Below are 18802 nucleotides of genomic sequence, written 5' to 3'. Positions count from 1 at the left end.
GTTCACAGCCCAGCTACTTGTTCGCGCCAACAATCTCTTGGCGGATAATGCTTCGCAGTTCGTCCAGTGTGAGCTGTTCCGGCAAAGAGGGTGATCTGGCAGGTGCATCTGGTATGTCTTCATTGGTGAACAGATCTTGGCTGTGCTCCGAGTGTTGGTCTGCCTCTCGGTCTGCTCCGGGCGCCATCTTGGGAGAGCCCGCTGTGGAGCTTGTCGGCGTGCTTTTAGAGCCTGTTCTTGCTCGGGTGCTAGAAGCCATCCTCTGGCAGCCGCCCTGGATGTTCCTATTGCGCTTTTTGCGTTTTGGGGGAATGGTCGAGCCGGGCAAGCGGCGATATATACTTTTTATCTCCCGGGACTCACGCAGGGCTGAGATTAGGCGTCCATCTCAGTCAGCTGCGCGCATGCGCTCCCAAGTATTTGGTTCTGAACTTCAGCTTCGGCTCAAGTTTTAACCGCATTTGAAAACAATGTTTCCATCGTAACTTTAAAATTGATTTTCTGAAAAACGGCAAGGTTTTCAGAATGTGTCCCCCCCCCCCCCCCCCTGTTTCCACTGTTCTCCTAACATACCCAGCAAAACTGGTAATTCCAGCATGTATGGGGGGTTGATATTAACTATAGTGGTTTTCAGAAGGGTTCCTGAGTCTATGCAGTAATCCCTAAAAAATTATGTCCATGGTGGTGCTTTGTGCATGTGTGAAATGTATACCTTGTATTCATTGATTTCTCCAGGTCACTGAATTTTTTAATTTTATGAACTGAAAATTAAGAAAACTCAAAATTCTTTGTATTTCATGTTATGCATGGGCGTAACTAGACTTAATAGGGCCCCCCTGTAAACATGATTGCATGGAGTCCCCTTTATCCCCAAAACTCATGGGATTGGGAGCCGGCACATAGCAGCAGAGAGTGTTTTGCTGTGAAGCAGCATCTGGAAGCAGGAAAAAATTACACACTCTCCTGCACTTGATTTTTGTGAGTGAATGGGGAGGTGTCTTTGCTAATTGGCTGCACTTGCGGTTGGGGAGAGGGAGGTGGAGGGGCCCCCAAAATCTCAGGACCCCCCTGCGATGGCTGGGGTCACAGGGGTGATTGCTACGTCCATTTTGTTGTGGGATGTTATTCTTACATTGCTGCCCTATTTGCCAAGACAATGTTTCATGGAGTGGTGTACCCCTCTCCATGTTTACTTCTTAAGGTGGCCATACACTAAAAGATTTGCAGCACATTCGACCATCAGATAGATTTCTGTCAGATGCCTATCAGGTCGAATCTGACAGGAATGTATCTGATGTGTGCCACACAGTAGGAATTGAATTTCAATAGATTTCAGAATGAAATCTATTGAAATTCATTTGAAATGCAGTGTTGCACCATTCGATCCAATGCAACCCTATGGGCCATCGATCGGCTGCCAGCAGCCGATCGACCCAGATTTTTCACCTGGACCGATCGAGCAAATCGATTGAAATCCGCCGGGAATCGATCGATTTGCCAATCGATCATGCTTTTTGCTGCATCGATTTCTAGCCGATCAAAACGGTCGAATCAGCCGTCGATAGATGGCTAAAATCGACCAGAGTATGGGCCCCTTTAGAGAATCAGCTTGTTTGGCAATATGTTCTTATTATACCCATCTACTGTTGCTACTTACCTGTTGCTAAATAACCTAATTAGCTGTGAAAGTTGTTTTTCTTTCTTTCAGAATTGAACCTTTTCTGTAGTCCACTGTTTCAGTGGGCAGTGCCAATGCTGTGTGGCTAATTATTTACAATGGAGAAAAACTTGGTAAAAAACAAAACAGAATGGAAATCACCCAGGCACAGATAGGTATATTGATAAACAGTACCTGTATCACTGCAATGTGTCATTCGCCAAGAACCCAGGCTGGGGCTTTCTGTCAGAACATTACACCACATTGAAATAAAAAAAATAAAAAAATCTGCTTTAAAGGGAGCCCAAGGTGTGAGACCTATGGATGTTGCCATATTTATTTCCTTTTAAACCATTCCCTGGCAGTGCTGTTGATCTTTATGGTCAGTAGGGTCTAAATTACACACCTTAAACAAACATGCAGCTTGTCAGATTTGTCATAGACAACTGATCTGCATGCTTGTTCAGGGTCTTCACGTAAAAAGCGCACTTGATCACGTGCAAACCTTCGCTTATCACGCAAAGTAACGCTGTTCATGCGCAAACCTTTGCGCACAGCAGCTCATGTGATAACTGCTGTGATAGTCAAAGTTAACACACCTTATCAGAGTAGCATAGCGAGCGCTACGAACCCGCAGGAGCTCAGGAGGGCAGGACGAGTGGAGCTCTTGTCATTGTCAATTAGCAGGCATAAGTTTATAGCACTTGCTGTGCTACTCGGATAAGGTGGGATAACTTTGATAAGGCGTGTTAACTCAGATAAGGCATGCTATTTGTCTTAGTAAATCAAGCCCCAAGAATCCAGACAGAGCTTCTTTTCACTGAGGCAGTTGTGTATATCGTCTAAACTCACAATTATGCCACCTGGAGAATTGACACTGGAATTCATTGTGTTGCAAACATTTTATGGTCTGTGTACATAGTTTCTGGAATGAAACTCATTATGAATTCACCTGGAGCTGTAATTATAAATTATGAATCAGACAGTGCCTTTGCCTACCCCTCCAAGGTTTTGTCTTCAGAACAAAAATGAAGTGGATAATGATTTAATTGTACATGAGATGTTCCTGGAGTGGTGAGGTACGTGAGGGAGGCAAATTAAAATCATTAGAGCAGAGGTATTTCAAAATATGAGATGATAACTCTATTCCCCGACTGATGTGCATGTCAACACATGAAATGTCTGAGGCTTTTGGAACACAGAAGAAAATGTACTCTTCCAGGCAGCGTAGATGTTCCAGCACAATATATGTCTGATCGTATTTCTCTGTAGACTGTCAACACACAGCAGTAGCTGCTTCTCCTGTTTATGTAGCAAGCTCCAGGGAGCATTCATTCTCACTGAATTATGGGTACGCCCATCTCTTTTTTTTGTAATATCAACTTCATTTCTTCAATACTTTGACTAGTCAGATAAAAAGAAGTCCTATTGCAAAATGAAGACAGCCATTCCTGCCCTCTTTGTGTAATTAATAAACCATGCTAGTTTATGTTCCTTGGGCCTATGAGGGGGAATAATGGCGCAGTGTTGTCAGCTCACCCCTTTAATTTCGGACACATATACATTATAAAGGTCTTGTGGCTATGTACAAGGCTATGTACTAGGTGAAGACACTGATTACGTGTAAGTAGCCCTAGAACCTGAAGGGTCCTGTTCACAGTGGGGCGTTAATGTGTATTGCGGTGCAACATAACCGACACATTGGCCTCATTTGTGGTAGCTATGTGCGGTAAATATTTTTTTGTTTGAAAAATAGCGCAATTAGTATTTTCTGGGTTTTTTTTAGCAATTGTGAAAGACATAAAATGTGCAGAAAGTGCAGAAAAAAGTGATGGTGGTGGTGGTGGTGGTGGTGGGGGGGTGTATTTGATTATTTAGCAACCTATGAAAAGTGTTTTTATAGACATCTCCTATAAAAATAAATCCAATAAATATTTGGAGCTTTATTTTTACTATTTTTTTCTATTACACAGCCTGAATAGGAACTCCACTAAACACTGCAAAAGGCATACAAATTGACTTTACCTCCAGGTACAGGCAGGTCTTAAACTGTTCGGTAAATTATGAGCTAACATGCCCCGTATTTTTCACGAGAATTCCGATTTTCTCCAAAATATTGCAACATACCGCACAATTTATAACCTATGTGGTAAAATACCGTGTATGTGGTAGAGCGGACACTAAGCTTTCCATAATTGAGGCCATTGTAACCCAGAAAGTCACACTGCAATGTTAAATCTATGTGACATTCACAGTGCATAAAGTGCCAAAGGCCAAATGTACATAAACATACAGTGGTGCAATTTAACAACTTCAGGTTCTGATTTTACCTCTCATTCTTCTTTTGCACTTGTGCAGTGCGGTGTTAATGATTGTCCACTGTTTAAGCAGCATCTTACCCCAAAAAACAGGATTCAGCAGTGTGTACAGCAAATATCACAAATTAGTAATGTGTCTCCCCAAAAACAAAATCAGGTAGAGTTTTCTCCCCAATCAACATAATAAGGGCCCGATGACACTATTGCTTTGTTCTGCAATGCAGGTGGCCATGTATTTTACACAAACATTTGGCAGGTGCACTGCTCTCTGCTGCATAGCTAGCCCCATTCAACTAAACATAAATAGTCACAGTCACCCCACCACAAATAATATAGACAGTATCCCCTAATACACATAAACATGTTACCCCCTCCATTACTAAAAATTATATAATTAGGCTGAGTTCCCCCACACACTATTGAGCAATGTACCGTTACCCCAAATAATAAATTAGAGACTTAATTATGCAGTTGGTTATTATTCACAAGGAAAGAGGATCCATTAGCTAATGCCCTGTGCCGCCCACCGTGCTGCAGCAAACACAACTATGAGGCATGTGTGCAGCAGCGGCGACATTTAGGGCACTGTGATGGACATTGATGACCATGACAATCAGGGTACAGAGCTTATAGATATAATGGTATCTGCCCCAAATCTATGCCCCTAGTAGACTGGCAACTATTTATCCACCTAATTAGTTCTTACCAACTTCAATCAATAATGATCAGTGAACAGAGGTTATGTTGAGAAGGTGGAGTCTGTACACAGTCTGGAGGATGCTCCTCCACCCATCACATGCTACTATCTTAAACACCAGAAGTGGACACCATGAACTGGCACAGGCCTATGGCCACATGAGGGGTACTGAGTTGAAAATGCTTGTGCTGTGACAGGTGAGCTCTGTGAACCATACTAAGATGCCAAAATGTAACTTTTATTAGTATTACAAACCCTGAAGACAACAAGTGTGATGAGTGATGCAATCTGGCAGAATACAAGACTGTAACTACATGGCAAACTGCATATTGGAAGCCTCAAGGCAATGCTACTGCTCAATGCAAAAGCGGTCATAGCACAGACTGTTTGTAAGTGCTTAATTTGTTGTATATTGGAGGCCTTTTAAGTGGTGCTGCTACCCACTGCATAAACTGTGCACTCACTCTTTTCAAGTGTAGTTCATGCTTCTATTTGGAATAATTTCCATCTTTTGCTGCAGCAACGCGGATGGGGCCAGGATCCTCAGCATGGATCCAGGGGCATAACTATACTTATTACGGCCCCCCTGCAAAAATGATAAGATAGGGCCCCCTTGGTCTCTGAACCCCATGAGCATCACTGATCATTATTGATAGAAGCTGACAAGAACGTATTAGCTGGATTAACCACCTGAGCGGTCTGGACGAGCTCAGCTCGTCCAACACCGCCGGAGGTCGCCGCTCAGGCCCTGCTGGGCCGATTTTCATCAAATAAAAAGCAGCACACGCAGCCGGCACTTTGCCAGCCGCGTGTGCTGCCTGATCGCCGCCGCTCTGCGGCGATCCGCCGCGAGCAGCGGCGAAAGAGGGTCCCCCCAGCCGCCTGAGCCCAGCGTAGCCGGAACAAAAAGTTCCGGCCAGCGCTAAGGGCTGGATCGGAGGCGGCTGACGTCAGGACGTCGGCTGACGTCGATGACGTCACTCCGCTCGTCGCTATGGCGACGATATAAGCAAAACAAGGAAGGCCGCTCATTGCGGCCTTCCTTGTTTATTCTGGGCGCCGGAGGCGATCGGAAGATCGCCTCCGGAGCGCCCTCTAGTGGGCTTTCATGCAGCCAACTTTCAGTTGGCTGCATGAAATAGTTTTTTTTTTATTTAAAAAAAACCCTCCCGCAGCCACCCTGGCGATTTAATCAGAACGCCAGGGTGGTTAAGATCTGCATTGTTGCAATGGCTTGATAACACCAACTATATAACACCAACTACTATAACACCAACTATATAACATCAACTACTATAACACCAACTATTGTGACATCAGCCAATCCACATAAGGCATTGCAATTTAAATTGAAGGGCCAGTGTGCAAGTGGTTCTGTAGAGTGTTAGCACAGTTGGTTTTTATGGGGGAAACTGTGACATTTTTGTGTATTGCAACTAATAAATTATTATCTTTACTAAATACTTACTTATGGAAACTTAAAACAAAAAAACAAACAAACAAAAAAACAGATACTTACCCAAGGGTTCTATAGAGCCTTCCAGCTCTTTTCACAGTCCCCTTGTAGCAGCAATGCCACCCCGTTTGTATCCCCCGTTGCGGGAGGCTTAAGAAGTTGTTAGACATCTTAATAGATATCATTTTGTGTACTTACTGATGTGTTGTACAGGCTGCCTCCAGCTAAGCTGCTACTACTGCATTTTATCAGTAAATTGAGAAAAAAGTAACATAACATATCTTAATGATAAAATAATTCTTTAATTGAATAAAAATGCAGATAGTCTTAATTTTTCTTTCATAAATGACCAAATGAATATATCAGTAATAGGGTCTTTTAGACCAGTGTTTCTCAACATTTTATTGGTATGTACCCCTTTTAAAACCTCATGCTCATCAAGTACCCCCAGCATAGTTAACATTACCACAAGAACCCCTTGACAAATATATATTTAATTGTAGTTCACGATAATTGGTTCTAAACAATTTCCAAGCATTTACTGTTGCTTTTAATTAGCTAAAATACTCATTTGGTGTTGTTTAAATAAGATTTATCATTTTCTAAAACTCTAAATTTGTTATTCTTGATTAAGTATATCAAGCCCAAGTACCCCCTGGAACCATCAGAAGTACCCCCTGGGGTATGTTTCCACACATTGAGAACCTAGGTTTTAGACCATCATACTAATGCATCTTTAACCATTTATGCCGCCTGGACGTAATCCTCACATCCAGGCGACTGCTGTGCTGCTAATGCGCGCTCCCGCGTGCAGTCGCACTCGCGGGCCCCCGCGCCGCCCCCCGGAGATCAATGAATGGGAAGATGGTTCCCGTTCATTGATCTAAGTCCTCTGCAGAAAAACCGACGGCCTCTTACCAGAGGCCACGGTCTTTCTGGAAAAAAAAAGTTTCCAGTCCTCTTCTCACTTCCTGGAAGCGAGAAGGACTAAAAAATCTCAATGTTGCCATCTTGTGGCCAAATAGTAAAACTACATCTACATACATTTTTCAATACATAAAACACACATTATTGCATTTAAAATTAACTTTTAAAATTAACTGTTTTTTTCCCACACCAAAAATTACCCAAATAACATTTTTAATGGAAAAACAAATTACAATAAAAAAATAAAACTTATTTACCTAAGGGTCTGAACTTTTGTAAATATGCATGTGAAGAAGGTATATTACAAACATTTTTTAAAATTATAAGCTTGTAAATAGTGATGGACACAAACCTGAAAAAATGCACCTTTGTTTCCAAATAAAATATTGGCGCCATACATTGTGATAGGGACAAAATTTAAATGTGTAATAACCGAGACAAATGGGAAAATAAAATACATAGGTTTTAATTATGGTAGCATGTATTATTTTAAAGTTATAATGGCTGAAAACTAAGAAATAATGAATTTTTTCCATTTTTTTCTTAATATTCCTGTGAAAATGCATTCAGAAAAAAAATAATTCTTAGCAAAATGTACCACTCAAAGAAAGCTCAATTGGTGGCGGAAAAAACAAGATATAGATCAATTAATTGTGATAATTAATGATAAAGTTATTAGCGAATGAATGGGAGGTGAAAACTGCTCTGTTGCATAAGGTGAAAAATCCCAGCGGGCTGAAAAGGTTAAAGCCCAAACTCTTTAGAACCTTATAAAAGGTGCTTGGACTTGGTATCTGGTAAGAAGTACTGGATTCTCAGTCCAAGTAATAGGATGTATACTTATTTTAAAATTGGTATTGGTAACAATTCAGTCAAAATAACAGTTTTGCTGAATATTAAATTGGCTGATCACTATTTTAATTAGCATGGAATTATCTGGGCAATTTGGGATGCACAGATTTTGTAAAGAGCAATCACTTAGTGGTGAGATGTTACATCTGCCAGCTTTTGTTTTTTTGGTTTTGTGGTCAATTAAGGTCCACCAGTAATCCTTTTAGTATTGTCCAATGCAGTTAGTAACAAATGCTTCACACTACTGTGACCTATTGCTGCTTGCTGCAAGTGTGCAACAGTTGTTAGCAGCTGTATTGAACATGAGTAGATGCTACTGCTTTAATCTTCGTAACATAACTGGTCTGTCATGTGACATATTCCTAGATGGCATGTGTCAAGATGTTTCAGATCAATGTAATCATACAGTATATGGACTATACTGTTAAAGATCCCAGGACCCATTATACGCCTTTAGACACTTATATGATTTTGAAGATATTATGCTAACAAATTATGCTTTGATCAACATGTCTCCTGGATCTCAGATGTCAATAGCATGGAGCTATTTTCCCTGCAAGCTATCACTCAGGACACTACTTACAAAGGGGTGAATAACCAATGTTTAATTGTAGCCCTGGCTATTCTATACACTCATTAAGTCTCTGGAAAATATCTTTCAACACATTGTCAGAAGTTTTAGCAACTCTAAATTCCTTCAAAATCTTAAACTTAACCTGTCTGGGTCACAAGCAAAATTTGTAATCCTGAATGTAAACAGCCAGTCTAACTGAATTATGGAAATTGTCAGTTTCCCTCTCCATGCAATGAAATGCAGACTCTTTTTTTTTTCTTTTCCAGAAAGAGCATGGACTGGGACAGCCTTGGAAGCCTTTCATGGTTCTCCTCTGATAACCTGAAAGGAAACATTGTTTTGGGAAACTGGAGATTTGTGCTACAGCAAATTAGGACCGGTGATCTGTGTTTGATCTGATTTGCAGTGTCTGTGCGTATTAATTCCGTATGAAGCATGAGAAAGAGAAAATAGAGCAAGTAAGACTTGTCCTGATTTCTGTAATAGCGATATGGTGTTCTTGATTCAGTTGGCAGCAGAACTATTTTTGCAGTTAAGGCAGTACTAAAAGCGCAAGTTCCTATGTTAATAAATTAAATCTACTGTACATGGTCTGACTTCCCTGTGCAGGCTTTTTTGATACTCTCCTGCTGCTTGATAATGACTTTTCAGCTGCTTATTGTATTTACTGTACTTTCCAGGAAAACATATATTTTTGCATGTTTTGTGGTTGACAAACATGTGGTCTTCTGAATACAGGAAAACTTTTAACCGGCATTCAAACAGCCAGAAGTGTCAAGCAACTGGCAAAAATCTCCAACACTATAGCAGAGGAAGCACTGAAAGTGCTGGGCTCCAAGGCTCCCCGCAAACTGTGCCACCTCTCCAGTGCTCAGGCAAGGGCGCCATTCCAGAGAGCAAAAATGGTATCATTTTATATGCCGCCGGTCTACTGCACTGGGTGTGCACCATCCACGGCTGCCCACTGCTACTCGAGGCCCTGAGGTCTTAATCGCGGCTGGGCCACATGCTGCAAAAAAAGGTTTGCCCCATTCCACATTCTTTTGGGGTCTTTCCCTCCTCATATGTGCTTCTAAGGGGCTTAAATAGTTGATGATTGATTTGTTCAAAGTTGCTGTAAAGAGGCCATTTCAGACATCAGCTTTTAGCATGGCTGAAGAGCATTATATCAATTATTGTATTTCAACATTAATACAGAGTTTATGGTAAGTATACAGTGTGTGCTTTTGCAAGCTATTTTTAACATTGATTCACAAGCAACCACAAACTACACTTTTCTGGTATTTTCAGATCTCTGCCAGTGCTGGATAAGGGGATTAGGTCGTTAGGATTCATGCAGAAATCTACAAATTGCCTCTCTGCAGGGATTGAGAGCCAGAACTTTCTACACCCTGCTTCCAATTCCATAGCCTACAAAGAAAGTTTATTGGCATTTTACATCTAAGGCTAAGTACCCCCCCCCCCCACACACACACACACACACACATACACACACATTTCAAAATAAGTATAGTACTTATAGTATAGTATCTGCACAGTATCCATTATAATATAACCCCTGTGTCCCTGCAGCATGCTGTCCCTGTGTAGCTGGGTCCGTGCTTTTTGCTACTGCGCATGTGCGCAGCATGGACCCGGACAGCAGTTGTGACTGGAGGACGGGGCCAGTGACCCGGGCGTGTGGACGGGTGCGCACGCATGAGCGGCGGTTGCGCACATGCGCACTAACATGCAGCGGCGGTGGCGGCGGTATCACTACCTAGAGCCTGTTTTTAAACGGGCTTAGGTAGACAAGTAGTAGTACAAAAGCCCCTTTATAGATGTACAGTGTACACTAATAGCAGAAGCAAGAACATAACAATGCACTGAGTAACATGATCCTGCTTCCAACATCTCCCATTCCAGTTTTGCACAATTCTCAGTGGCAAGAACCACTGGTGTCCACTTTTTGCGATTTTTGTTTATTTTTTCCCAATGCTGAGTGATTCATCCTTGTTGAATTTATCATGTATGGGGACCAGAAATTTTTTTTGATTTCTGATGGTGACCCTTGATTTGTTGTGTGACAACACAAAAAGCTTTAGTTTCAGATAAGTGAAGCCTGGTAACATGCACTCCTGCACGATTCATAAAGGCTTAACCCTTTCCAATCCTATTTCGTGATCACCCATGTCTCCCCCAGCACTTCATTTTTTTCCAGTGTGCTGAGGAGACATGGGTGATCATGAAATTGCAGTGGCGTGGTTATCCGGAAGGTCTAGAGCGAGGAAGCAACCTAGCATCAAGGGGAGGGGAGGCCTGGAGCCAGCTTGCATGTTGTAGCTTCGCCATCCTTGCATAGTGCCGTTATCACACTGTGCTGTATAGAGCTGGTGGGGATCAAAGTTTTAGACTTTGTATCTTTTCCCTTTAACAATATTGGAAATGTACCCTTTATTGCTTTTTAGTAGCTATGCCTTTTACACTTTAAGTTCATGTAATAAATATATAAAATGATCATCATACCTTTTGTTTTTGTTTTTTTAAGTCTAAATTGTATTACCAAACAAAAGAGTGCAAAAAGTAAAGCTGATAAAAATGTGATAGAGAGCTGTCCAGCATATTACATGTTATAACCGATACCATATACAGCCACAGCTGACTGAGCTGAGCTACTTTAGCAGCTTAAAAACATCAGTCTTGCTTCAGTTTCAGTGAATTTATATACTCCAACTGCACTATAGTTCCATCTTCCACTAATAAAAAATGTACCACTTACTCCATATGGACAATTTTAACCTTAACTGATCCTTAGCTATCCTGAGCTTAATACTGTTCAGTTTTGGCAATACTTTACTTCTTTTGGTATTTCCAATAAATCAAGAAAGAGTGTTATTTTTCCCCTAGAATAAAAACATATACCGATGTGTTGAAAAAAAGATGTATGGCCCAGAGATGGGTACACATAGCGTAGGTATGAATGTTGTTGACTGTGCAAGATATTTTTTTTCTTTAAACAGAAAAGCCCCAGTGAAGGATTAGCAGAGTTCCGGAAATCTCAAAGCAGGCACTGTCCCTTAGGATTCTTTATACAAACCCTGAAAATACAGTTTGCACAGCTGCTGCAGAAACTGAGAGCTTTCTATGAGCTGACCTGTGTTGACAGCCTCAAGCTTTCAATCTGAACCCTTCCAGATGTACTGTGCACTGCGCTTTGTCACAGTCCCTCAAATATTTTCTCTACAAGATAGGATGAACAAGAGCAAAGTTACATTCTATAATCCCATCAATGGATGCTTTACTTAATACTTTATTTGAATGACCATTTGATTTTATTATCTCCAAAATAGAGTAAAAAAGTATGAAATGCTCAAATATCAATTGGCTGTACATTTGCTTGCTATCATAGATAAAACTAGAATTACTATTATTCAATCTATATGGTACTGTTACACATACAGGACATTCATTTCCTTTTGAACTTACATGATCATCTCTATGTACAATGGCAGAAGGCCCTACTGCAGTGGGGGAATTAAGGAACATTTAACCAGGAATGAATTGTTTTTGTCTTTCCCAATGGTCAGTTCCTTAATTGTTTTTTTTCTTTGTTTTTTTTTGGGGGGGGGGGACGACATTTTTTCCACATGTTTAAAGTGAATGGGAACCGCATTTTAAAAAATGAGAAAGATACTTACCCAAGGAGAGGGAAGGCTCTGGGTCCTATAGAGCCTTCCCGCTCCTCTCCTGGTCCCGTCGTTCCGGTGCTGGCTCGCCCGGTAGCAGTATTTGACTAAATTAGTCAAATACTGCTTTACCCTGCTGAAGGAGGCTTCAGAAGTCTTCAGGGAGCCCGAGTGCTCCTGAAGAAGGTCGGCCCTGTACTGCACCTGTGCAGTATGGAGCCGCACGTCTTTGGGATGACACGGCTCCCGAAGACTTCCAAATACCCTTTCGACGGGGGATTGAAACGGGGGAAGCCAGCACAGGATAGAGAGCACCGAGAGAGGAGACAGAAGGCTCTATATGACCCAGAGCCTTCCCTCTCCTTAGGTAAGTATTTGCTTCATTTTTTTTTTAAATGCGGTTCCCATTCACTTTAAGGAAATCTAAGGAAATATTTATTGAAGTTCCTATAATAGACTTTTTGTTGAAGGAGCAAAATTATTCAAAATCCATATTATCGAAATGTAAAAACCCTTATAATGTAAACTCTGTTTTATAGCTCTGCAGTTCAAAATGAATCTTACCAAATTTGCTTTTACTGATTCATTTATTCTCAGGCCTACAAATGACATTAGCAAAATTCAACAAATTGCCATCAGTTTAAAAGGAGACTCAATAAATTAGACCAAACAATGTTTTATATTTGTCTGGAATTAGGCGTCTGGAGTTCTGTATTTTGGGATATGTCTACTTAGCAAATACTTGCTGCATAAAGGATTTCCCCTAATTCTCAGCAGATAAATGTAAGTTTCCTGGCTAGGAGGAATAACGGCAACAGCCAAAAATGGTGACATACTGTAAACCAAACTTCTGTGCAGGAGTGTTGCTAGGATCCTAAGAGATCCAGGGCACTTTTGCGCACTTCAGCCAAAAAATGGGTGTAGGTGTGGTCACTGCTGGAGCCAGGAGCCAAATTTACATGTACTTAACAGCAGTTTAAGTAGGCCTGCCCACCAAAATGTTGGCTGAAGCCTCCATTAAGTAAACAAAATGCAGCATATCACAGCCACGGCAACGTCACTTTAACATAACTAGGTATAGTTGGCTTCTGGCATGGCACCACTGCCGTTGGACGGATGAAAGAAGAAGGCTGCTGGGTAAGTTTAACTCCCCCTCACCCACCCACTCAGCTGCATTATCTGGATGAAATCAGAATGAAGCTCATTCGCATTTCATCCGGATGTAATCCGTTTCTCATCCCGGGCTATTTATAAGTGTAAACAAACATTTTACAATTTTTGCCAATAGTAGTCATTTAATCAACAATATTTCTTATAAACAATTTGAACATTTTGATAGTACTTTATATAAAGACTTATGTGTGCAGAATCCCAGGGGAAATCTACAGGTACTCGCAGAACTCATCCTATAAAATATAACTTGCTGAATAGGTACGGCCAAAACAATGTAAGGTCCTTTGACCCAAATACAATTCACTTTTTCTGCTGAAACTGAATACCCACCACTTGATGCGTCCAGAGAAGTCCTCTTGACGACAAGCGTTCGGCGATTCCTCTTCCTTCTCATGACGTTGTAGCTGAAAGAGTACTGTCAAAATTATTCTAGGTATTTTCTTCTTTGCTGGTGACTTAAAAACATTTTATTGATAAGGTGTGAAAATATCATCTAGGAGAAAACTTAGGAGAAAACAATTATTGTATATGGCCCATTGACTCTTTATCAATGTATTGACAAATGGTTTTCCAAGGGGGGGGGGGGGGTACTCCAGGACAGTGCCAGATAATGTGATCTAAATCTGCATTTGGAGACATTAATTTTGTCTTAACCTACAGTATATATCTACATAATGACTGGTTTAGGCTTATGTAGGATTTTTTTAGTCTTTGAGCAGGGGTTGAATACCAGCTCAAGCAACAACCGTCAGAGCCTGCGGGAGATAATCATCCAAGCTTGGTTTTCCAGGTCTGTGATGAAGGTACTGGTTGGTCAGTCCTCCTAGTTTTTTAGTAGAATTAAACTCCTAACAACCCCTTTCAGGTGTAGGTGACTAGACAATAACACTGGTGGAGGCACCAATTACATATATTTCAATGCAATCTGGTCTAGTAAAAGTATCTTTGGAATAGGCGATACCACTCAAACAAATAAAAGCAAGATGTATGTTTTCCTTTCAGGAAAAAAAATAACAACCTTCCACACCCTGTCTAAAGATCTACAGCTGTACTGTTGTGACTTCTATTAAAGAGACTCTGAAGCGAGTGAGATAGGATTTTATTAGTGTAAAGCACCTTACATAGTGCTAAATCGCCGCTATCCCGTGGCAAAACGAGGGTTTTTTACCCCCCAAATCCCCCCTGCAAAATCCACGACTTTCTTGGTCCTGGATTTTGCTGCTCATGGAGGCAGAGCTATGAGCCGCAGCTCTGCCTCCATGCACGTCAATCTGCTGGCGGATCTTCACCTCTCCCACGCCCCTCTATGTGAAGGAAGAGTGAGAGGGGCGGGGAGAGGCGGCGATCAGCCGGGATTGATGCGCTGAGAGGCAGAGCTACAGCCATTAGCTCTGCCTCAAGCAGAAAGCGCTCCCCGGACCTAGAAGAGGGGATTTGGGGAGTATAAATCCCTCGTTTTGCCGCGTGATAGCGGCGATTTAGCACTATGTAAGTTGCTTTACACTAATCAAATGCTAACTAACTCGCTTCAGTCTCTCTTTAAACAGAACCCAGGTAAATGATTTGAGAAATTATGCAAACTTGGGTAACTATGAAAAGATTTGACTACTGAAATGTATAATATTCTTTCTAGGCTTGTCCATCAGCGGTTATTTATTCAATATCTTTTTATTGCATATTCATTGCGATGATACAAAACATACAGACCAGCACAATGTTTCAGGCCAACCACCCTTTGTCAAAGTGTGACTTTGTCAAGAGATGAGGGGTCCTGCAATTCAAGTCACACAGAAGCACTACTGGGATGGTCAAAAGTTCCTGTTATCACTAATATGAAACCAGAAGAAAAGGATGGATATGTGTAAGATGGTGTTATAGTAAACCTTAATACTGAGCACCTTTTCAGCATGTGAGAAGTGTGTGGAAAATGTAAACGATGAGGCTCCATTGCAAATGAAACACTTAATCTGTGTAATGGGTCACCTGCTGCCAATGCTAAATATAATTCTCAGAGAGTAGAAATATGACAAATCATGTGCTCAATCCTGGTTCTATGGTAAGAAATTAAAATAACGTATTTGATAAAATGCTTCATGCAGATTCAAGGCCAACTGGTGAAACTCAACTGGTGATTGATTTGTATATGAAAAATGTACAAACTGTAAAGTCTGGAAACACATAAGGTCAACAAATATTTAATAGACAAGACACGACAAATAACATTTATATTACGCTTTTCTCCTGGCGGACTCAAAGCATCAGAGCTACAGCCACAAGGACGCGCTTTATAGACAATAGCGGTGTTAGGGAGTCTTGCCCAAGGTCTCCTTCTAAATAGGTGCTGGCTTACTGAACAGGAAGAGACTAGATTTTAACCCAGGTATCCTGTGTCAGAGCAGACCTTTTAACCAGTTCACTATCCAGCCACTGTCGGTGTTACATGTTTCAGGATGGAATGCAACAGTCTGGAATGTGATGTTCTTGATATGAAAACTGGGCACGATGCTGGATCAAATTTTTGCTAAGCGCCTCTTCACTACCCAGAGGAGCTTAGCAAAAATTTGACCCAGCACTGCCATATACTCCTTTTTTATTGCCTGATGAAGTGGGGTTAAACCTGCGAAACGCGGTGCAACTTGATTTGGAGTATGTGAATACATTCTCTACTGTTTTGAAATTGACAGTACTTGTGTCTGCTTTTGGGAGGTAAGTCCACCACTGCCACCACAGCATTTTAAAAAATGTTGTGTATTTTAACCTACTGGCACCTCTGTTTATCTTATACCTCAACTGAGTCCACCTCTGGTGGAGGGGTGATTACCCCCTTTTTTCCGATCTACGGAGAGCGATTTCTTAATCCTGATTGGGGACAGGTCTAATCTCCCCACCTGCATTATCAGTGGTTGCCTTGGAGGTAACCCCGGTTTGTGAGTATATTTCTTCTACTTGCTTACATTTATCCCTTTACCAGTACGTATTACACTATATTGGGCTCTCGGTGTCCCTTCTCTACAACTGGAAAGAAGAGCAACAACATTGCTGGAGTCAAGAGTGGGGAAGAAAAGTATTGGTTAATCCCAGGGCTGCCAGTGTGGAGGTAGGAGCTGCTGTTAGAACATTTTTGAGAGGCGGTTGTACTCCAGAAACCTACAAAAGTACTTGTTAGGAAGATGTCTATTTATACTGCTGGTAGGGAAAAGCAGATATCCAGCGCTAGTAGATGAACAACACATCTCATCCCTTAGTTGATTATGTTCTAAACATACTGTATGTGAGGTGTCCAGGAACAGTATCAAGTGAAATGTGGGATTTTTAAGTCATGTTGCGTGATGACTGTACACACACTAGATGAATGAACAATTGTCAGCCAAAGCGGTGCTTATCGGTCCCTTATCTACTGAGACCACTGCAAAAATAATTTTATCAGGATTTATCTTTTATAGGTGCAAGTATTGAACTGAATTGCCTTGTCTTAATTGGTGGCAATATTTATCCTAATTTCCAAATAAAATTATTATTTTTAGAGCATCATTTTAAAGGGAACCTGAAGTGAGAGGTATATGGAGGCTGCTATATTTATTTGCATGTGGCAAGTGGATGAATTGGGGTGTTGCCATAGGCACCAATATATTTTATCAGTATTTGGGTGCCAGAGTGGAAATTTGGGCACCCAGTAAATAGCAGGTGCTGCTACAGAGTTCTCTATATATCGGGCTCCGTGGGCACCCAAATAACAATATTTCTGTAAGCGCCTATAGCGGTGCCCAGAATTTGTGTTTTTTTCCCGTTCTGGAAGTGTGTGCAAGGGGGGGGGGGGTTTATATTTAGGTATAATAGGCATAATGGAGGTAGTGTGTGTGTGTGTGTGTGCGGGGGGGGGGGGTTATATTTAGGCATAATAGGCATAATGGAGGTAGTGCGTGTGTGTGTGCGGGGGGGGGGGGGGGGGATTAGGTTAGTCTTGTACTGTAGGAAATCCTGGTTAAGTTGAGTTTTCCTCCATTTCCGTTCAGTGGCGCGTTTTACCCTCTGGAGGTTGCGAGTGTGAGTAGTGCGCCAGGGCTGGAGGTTAGGGGGGCGGTTGCGGCGAAATATTGGGGGAGCAGCTTTCTCTAGGGCTGTTGAGAGAGTATTAGGCAAGCACGATGGCGTAGTGGTTAGCTCTCTCGCCTTGCAGCGCTGGGTCCCCGGTTCGAATCCCAGCCAGGGCACTATCTGCAAAGAGTTTGTATGTTCTCTCCGTGTCTGCGTGGGTTTCCTCCGGGCACTCCGGTTTCCTCCCACATTCCAAAAACATATGGATAAGTTAATTGGCTCCCCCTAAAATTGGCCCTAGCCTACAGTACTTACACTACATAATATAGACATATGACAATGGTAGGAATTAGATTGTGAGCTCCTTTGAGGGACAGTTAGTGACAAGATATATATATACATTGTACAGCGCTGCGTAATATGTCGGCGCTATATAAATACTAAATAATAATAATAATAGTGTGTGCGGTGGGGGGGGGGGGGGGTTAGGTATTAGGCAGGTATTGTGGGGGGGGGGGGGGGGTTAAGGTTAGGCATCGGGTGGGAGGGTTCTGTGTGAGAGTGGGTTAGGTTTAGCCATACTAAAATTTTGGTATTTAATACCGATATTTTACACTATAACAGTAAAATATCAGTATTAAATACCAATATTTTACTATTGGCAATGCTGGGCCCCCAGATTTCCAGGGGCCTTTTTTGTTTTTACAATTCCAGGTCTCCATCTACACATAAGAAGACCAGTTGTTGGGCAAAGCTGAATATTGGACTCATCAGAGAAGATGACCTTACTTCAATCCTCTACAGTGCAATTCCTATGGTTTTTTTGCAGACCTCAACCTGACTCTTCTTTGCTTCTCACTGATGGACGGCTTTTTTTCTGGCTTTGCATGACTTCAGCCATGCTTGCAGGAGCATGTTTGGATCAGTTCTTGCAGTGCCGTTCACCTAGTCTCAGTTTTCCCCTCTCCTTTAAGGTCACTTGATGGTTCTTGAGTGACATTAGAATGAGTTTACAGTCTTGCCTTTCAGTGCTGATTTGTTTCCGCCCTCTGCCAGGTTGTAGCTTTGTTTTCCCCAGTGCCTGTTGCATGATTTGTGTACGGTCGTGTTTAAAATTTAATTCAAAACCTTCCACTTCACCTATTTTGACATGGCCAATAGTTACTATCAAATTCACCTATTCAGTACCTTCTAAAGCTGAATATGGTATGCTTGTGTAGAAATGTAACAGACACTGCCATAGAGTGGGGTTGTCATATTCATGGAGATGCTGATGTAAAAATAAATTGCAGTGGTCTCTTATTTTCTTCCAATACATACACATATACACATATATTCACATGATGACAGGGATAATGTATATGCAAGGGCCTTGACAGCTCCCAGATACACATTCTTTGACTCGCTGCCAGAACCACAATATAAACAAACTAAGGAAACCCCAAGCT

The sequence above is a fragment of the Hyperolius riggenbachi genome, chromosome 1 (assembly GCF_040937935.1).
Source record: "Hyperolius riggenbachi isolate aHypRig1 chromosome 1, aHypRig1.pri, whole genome shotgun sequence".
Taxonomy (NCBI): domain Eukaryota; kingdom Metazoa; phylum Chordata; class Amphibia; order Anura; family Hyperoliidae; genus Hyperolius; species Hyperolius riggenbachi.
Note: the sequence above shows the minus strand (reverse complement) of the source record.